The sequence below is a fragment of the Zeugodacus cucurbitae genome, chromosome 4 (assembly GCF_028554725.1).
Source record: "Zeugodacus cucurbitae isolate PBARC_wt_2022May chromosome 4, idZeuCucr1.2, whole genome shotgun sequence".
In the NCBI taxonomy this organism is placed as follows: Eukaryota; Metazoa; Arthropoda; class Insecta; order Diptera; family Tephritidae; genus Zeugodacus; species Zeugodacus cucurbitae.
Genome location: NC_071669.1, coordinates 33,496,846 through 33,502,845, shown reverse-complemented (window position 1 = coordinate 33,502,845; position 6,000 = coordinate 33,496,846). Strand labels below are relative to the sequence as shown.

General features: G+C 38.0%; 1 long non-coding RNA gene across 1 annotated transcript; it reads left to right on the top strand.

Annotated features, from left to right (window-relative positions):
• The first annotated feature begins 836 nt into the window (after positions 1 to 836).
• On the top strand, positions 837 to 2,766 carry LOC114804768 (uncharacterized). The gene is made up of 3 exons (XR_003752886.2): positions 837 to 1,800; positions 1,893 to 2,347; positions 2,407 to 2,766. It is a non-coding gene; the product is annotated as an uncharacterized LOC114804768 (long non-coding RNA).
• Positions 2,767 to 6,000: the final 3,234 nt, after the last annotated feature.

The following is a 6,000-nucleotide window of genomic DNA, read 5'->3' as shown; positions in this document are numbered from 1 at the left end:
TGTCAGATAGCAAAAATTGTTCAACTATTCAATACGTACATATGTATATAGTGTAGTACGATAATACATTTATAAAGTAAATATAATAATAAACACCTAAATGGCATGATATTTTCAATAAATATGAAATATAATTAATGATTTTGTTATTAAATTCTCAATTGGGAATTTGGTAGAACTAACCGAAAATAGCGGGTATAGTTTCAGGGCTTTTGTGGGTCGCAGTACTGAAAGTGCACATTTTGTTTTGGTTCGCAGGTTTGGGTCTTTCATTCGTGATTGTACCAAGAGCATTCACAGAATTGTGCAAGAGGTATATATAAATTGTTAAATGATTAATGTAATGCCCAAGAAAGGGATGAACGATCACACGTACACAATAGTTTCGGGTACTTTTGTCAATTCGCCCTTAAGGATGGCATTGAAACTTTAATTGAAACTGAGGGAACCGCTCCCTGGCATTTCACCGAAGAATTCGCCGGTACCTGTCTTGCGGGGTTAACATTTTATTACTCAATACTCTATTTTACAACTCTAACTTATAACTTGTTTATACTTTACACTACAACTCTCTCCTTAGAATTGTCCTCACTCGACAACTCTCTTATAATAACTATGTCTTGTGCCAGTCCGGCAGCCCTTATATAGTCGATTGCGATACATCGCCACTCGAACATTCTGGCAATTACTAATATCGATGTCCAGATACATCTGGCAAGTTATCGTTTTCGATTGTCAATTCTAGTTTGTTCTGGTGCCATTTTCGTTACAGTATATTAACGAAGATACTAATGTAATATAAGCACTTTTTGGTGGGAACATGATATGAAGCCTAGTCTAACAGTTATTGGTCTATTCGGTTGTATACATGTTAAAAAGTTTTTTTTTGGGCTAATTAACATAAAAATTATCATACATCTATCTACCCAGATAGTGGCTATGTAATAGGTCAAGTAGATCAAAAATATTAGCAATAGTAAATATTAAAGTATTGTAACAGATTTCCAAAATCTGTCGTTGCTGAAACTCTACCCTGAGTTCGATCACTGCCCCACAAGACGGAGCTAAAGCTGAAACGAAATACATAGCTCGCGAATGCGAATGCGAAAGCATGCGCTCGACTGCGTTTATTTCGAGCAACTACATAAATGCGCTTTTGAATGCGTTGAAAGCTGTGTACAATGTGATACACATACTCAATTTTTATTTGCGAGTTTGAAAACGAACTAATTAACATGGACAAGGATATTAAATTTTTAGTGATTTTTATTAGCAGTGTTCATAAAATACCTTGAATTAAGCAAAGAAAGGAAAATTTAAACTGTCTACCTAGTTCATTAAAAATTCATCACAACTTATCTTTAAAAATTAAAAACTAATAAATATTATATTTCACAAAAATACTTATATTTTAGCGAAGAAAACGGGCTTAAATAATTAAAACACGCAAGATAGTAAGTAACATAATATGGGTTGCTATTCTCAAGAATGTGAAGGTTGCTGTGTTAGCGCATGAAAGTTGAAAATTCGGAGATTTGGTTGCGAAAACATGCGAAAGCTATGTAGCTCATCTCATAAGAACATGTGTATTCAACTCAACTGTCAAACGTTCGCATTCGCATTCGCGAGCTATGTAGTTTAGCTCTAACTCATACACCACTACACATGCAAAGTTTTTCAGCTTTTACCAACACATACGAAATAGTAACTTTTTGTAGTTAAATGGGACGCACACCTGGTGCGTACATGCAAAACTAAAAAGAGAAGCAGAACAAGGATTATGCCACTTTAGGTATATGGGTGAGTTGATAATATCAAACCTTATATATGTATATACTAAACATAAAATCTTTTGTTGGAATATACTTCTATCTTTTTATTATCCTTTTCAGATATTTGCAAACTTCGGAAGAAAAACTAAAGCTTAAGCTGGATACCACCCATATACTCCCATATAGGAAGGTAGCTATACTTGATATGGGTGCTGGGAATCCTACCATCAGTTTTTCATGGCATACAACGGCAATCGCTCATCAATCGTACAATACAAATTCGAATTAGAATTCGACGTATGGTTGAAGCAGCACTCGTAGTTCTTTGTGTTAGGGAGTAACAAAAATCATGCACCTACAAATACAACGCAAAATATGCATCAACAACAGGAATTATTGAAACGAATTTAATTGCAAAACAAACACAAAACAATAATTTTGATATTCTTATTATTTAACAGAATTTGGTGGATAATCGCCACATGGTGTAACAAGTGCTGCAGCAACAACAAGTAATACACATTCAAATTCACAACAAAAGTCAAAATCGCACAACGCAACCGGCAATTACCAAGGTTTGTTCTACGAATATAGATATTTTAATTATTTCTAAGCAATTATACATATTTTTCAGTCATCGGATGATGTACAACAAATTACATCGGACTTTTGGAGTAGCAGTTTCACTACTTATTTCCGACGTGCTAAACACAGAGCCTCCTATATTGCCCTTGGATTAATACAATGGATAGTTAACATAATAACAGAGCTCGAAAAACGCAGATGTTGTTTATCCTGATTCTGATTTGATTATGCTGAACTTACAATTTATCATTTTCACTATTATGATTGTTAATTTATAAATTTTGAACGTTCGCAAAAGCACTCAATTTATTAATCTAAATATGAAATATTGTTAAATTAGCATCTATATACAAATGAATGTACGAATATTTGTAACAATCGTAATAGTAGTGAAATTTAATTTGTATTGTATAACAACACAAAGAAAAACAATTTCAATTTTTCATTTTTAAACGGAAAAGTAGGTGACCTATAGAATGAAGACCAATGGAGACCAATGAACCAAATTTAAGTAACGAAACGGTGACCCAACAAATGACCAATACCTGTGACTAAGGGGTGACCTTGACAATGATAAATCGAACAATATCCACTGATAGATGGCTAATTAAATAAAATACTACTACAGAGGGTTCTGCTAACCACAGAGTGACATATGCCTTTCCAAAACAATGAAAAATTAGAGCAGAAAGACATATGCAGGATTTGCACCAAAGTCAATGAGAGAGAGAGAGCAAGATAATCACACCGACATGCCGTAAAAGAGGAGAAATGGTAACTTTTTTCCTGCTGCTAGAACAAGAGAGACCAATAAAATAATACAAGCTTTTCTTACTTGTAACCAATACACCATAAGATAAGTAACTCTACTCGTCTTGCAGAGTGGATTGTCAAATATAAGTCACACTTTATTGGTTAATTGGCTAATGTTTATTTCTAATTCCTTATTCCCTAAAACTTTTTTCCTTTACAACTCTAACTTATGGCTTGTGTTCACATCGATACATCGCCACTCAAACATTCTGCCAACTACGAATATTGATGTTTAGATACATCTGGCAAGTTATCGCTTTCGATTGTCAATTCTAGTTTGTTCTCGTACCATTTCCGTTACGATACTGTTGCCAGAATATTATGGATAGTTGCCAGAACATTCGAGTGGCGATATATTGCCAACAATCGACTATATAAGGGCTGCCGGACTGGCAGCAACACCCACTTCATGTAAGAGAGTTGTCGATTAAAGTGTAAGCCCGTTATAAGTTATAGCCCTGACAGACGGCGGCGTTACCTCGGAATAACTGCTTTAATCGAGGTTAATTCCTCGAATTATCTCAGTTAACTCCGTTTGCTATGTATGTGATTGGCGTTGCAACCGTTTAGCCGGTTATAGCCGAATCGACGATAGTGCGCCACCTCTCTCTCTCCTTCGCAGTTCGGCGCCAGTTGGAGATCCCAAGTGTAACCAGGTCGCTCTCCACCTGGTCCCTCCAACGGAGTGGAGGTCTTCCCCTTCCTCGGCTTCCTCCGGCGGGTACTGCATCGAACACTTTCAGGGCTGGAGTGTTTTCGTCCATTCGGACAACATGACCTAGCCAGCGTAGCCGCTGTCTTTTTATTCGCTGAACTATGTCAATGTCGTCGTATAAATCGTACAGCTCATCGTTCCATCGTCTGCGGTATTCGCCGTTGCCAATGTTCTGAGGACCATAAATCTTGCGCAAAATTTTCCTCTCGAAAACTCCTAGTGTCGTCTCATCTGATGTTGACATCGTCCAAGCTTCTGCACCGTAAAGCAGGACGGGAATGATAAGCGACTCGTAGAACTTGATTTTGGTTCGTCGAGAGAGAACTTTACTGTTCAATTGCCTACTCAGTCCAAAGTAGCACCTGTTGGCAAGAGTTATTCTGCGCTGGATTTCGAGGCTGAAGACTATACGCTTCCTTAATTTAATATTACTTATAATTAGGTATAAGGGATCTGGGGGAAGTTATGACTCGATTTTTACCATTTCATGTACAGGGAGAAACTGTTATAAGAAAAAAATTCAGAGGGAATGAATTACATTAAAATATCTGAGTGATTTACCTATATTTTCGGTCAAAAATTACCTTTAGGCACTGAGTTCTTCATGTTCGATATCAGAGGCCTTGAAAAGTCATGGTCCGAATTTGACAATTTTTCCACAAGTGATTTCACGGCTAAAATACAGTATTTGTGTAAAGTTTTATTCCGCTGTCTTCATTTGCTCCTAATGTATATATGTTTTATAAAATGAACATATCAAAAGAATTCAAAATTGAGTTATATGGGAAGTAGGCGTAGTTGTGAACCGATTTCGCCCATATTCCACCAGTGTCATCAGGGTGTTTAGAACTTGGTATATACCGAATTTCATTGAAATCGTGGGCGACGCCAAGCCCATTTTCCATTTTGTAAAAAAATCTCAGTGCAGCTTCCTTCTGCCATTTCTTATGTAAAATTTGATGTTTCTTACGTTTTTCGTTAGTGAGTTAACGCACTTTAAGTAATTTTCAACCTAACCTTTGTATGGGAGGTGGGCGTGGTTATTATCCGATTTCTTTCATTTTTGGACTGTTTAAGGAAATGGCTAAAATAAACGACTGCAGAAAGTTTGGTTTATATAGCTTTATTGGTTATTATTTGGGGGCGAGGTCACGCCCACTTTTCCAAAACATTTACAAGAACATAGTCCTTCTCCACCTGGTCCTTCCATCGGAGTGGAGGTCTCCCTCTTCCTCGGCTTCCACCAGCGGGTACCACATCGAAAACTTTCAGAGCTGAGGCACTTTCGTCCATTCGAACAACATGACCAAGCCCACGTAGCCGCTGTCTTTTTATTCGCTGGACTATGTCTATGTCGTCGAACAACACATACAGCTCATCATTCCATCTTCTGCGGTATTCGCCGTTGCCAATGTTTAAGGGACCGTAAATCTTCCGCAAAACCTTTCTCTCGAAAACTCCTAGTGCCGTCTCATCGGATGTTGACACCGTCCACGCTTCTGCACCATAAAGTAGGACGGGAATGATGAGGGACTTGTAGAGTTTAGTTTTTGTTCGTCGAGAGAGGACTTTACTGTTCAATTGCCTACTCAGTCCATAGTAACACCTGTTGGCAAGAGTGTATCTGCGTTGGATTTCAAGGCTGACATTATTATCGGTGTTAATGTTGGTTCCTAGGTATACGAAATTATCTACAACTTCAAAGTTATGACTATCAACAGTGACGTGGGAGCCTAGACGCGAATGCGCTGACTGTTTGCTTGATGACAGGAGATATTTCGTCTTGTCCTCATTCACCTCCAGACCCATTCGCTTCGCCTCCTTATCCATGCGGGAAAAAGCAGAACAAACGGCGCGGTTGTTGCTTCCGATGATATCAATATCATCGGCGTATGCCAGGAGCTGTACACTCTTGTAGAAGATTGTACCTTCTCGGTTTAGCTCTGCAGCTCTTATAATTATTTCCAGCATCAGGTTAAAGAAGTCGCACGATAGTGAGTCACCTTGTCTGAAACCTCGTTTGGTATCGAACGGCTCGGAGAGGTCCTTCCCAATCGTGACGGAGCTTTTGGTGTTGCTCAACGTCAATTTACACAGTCGTATTAGTTTTGCGGG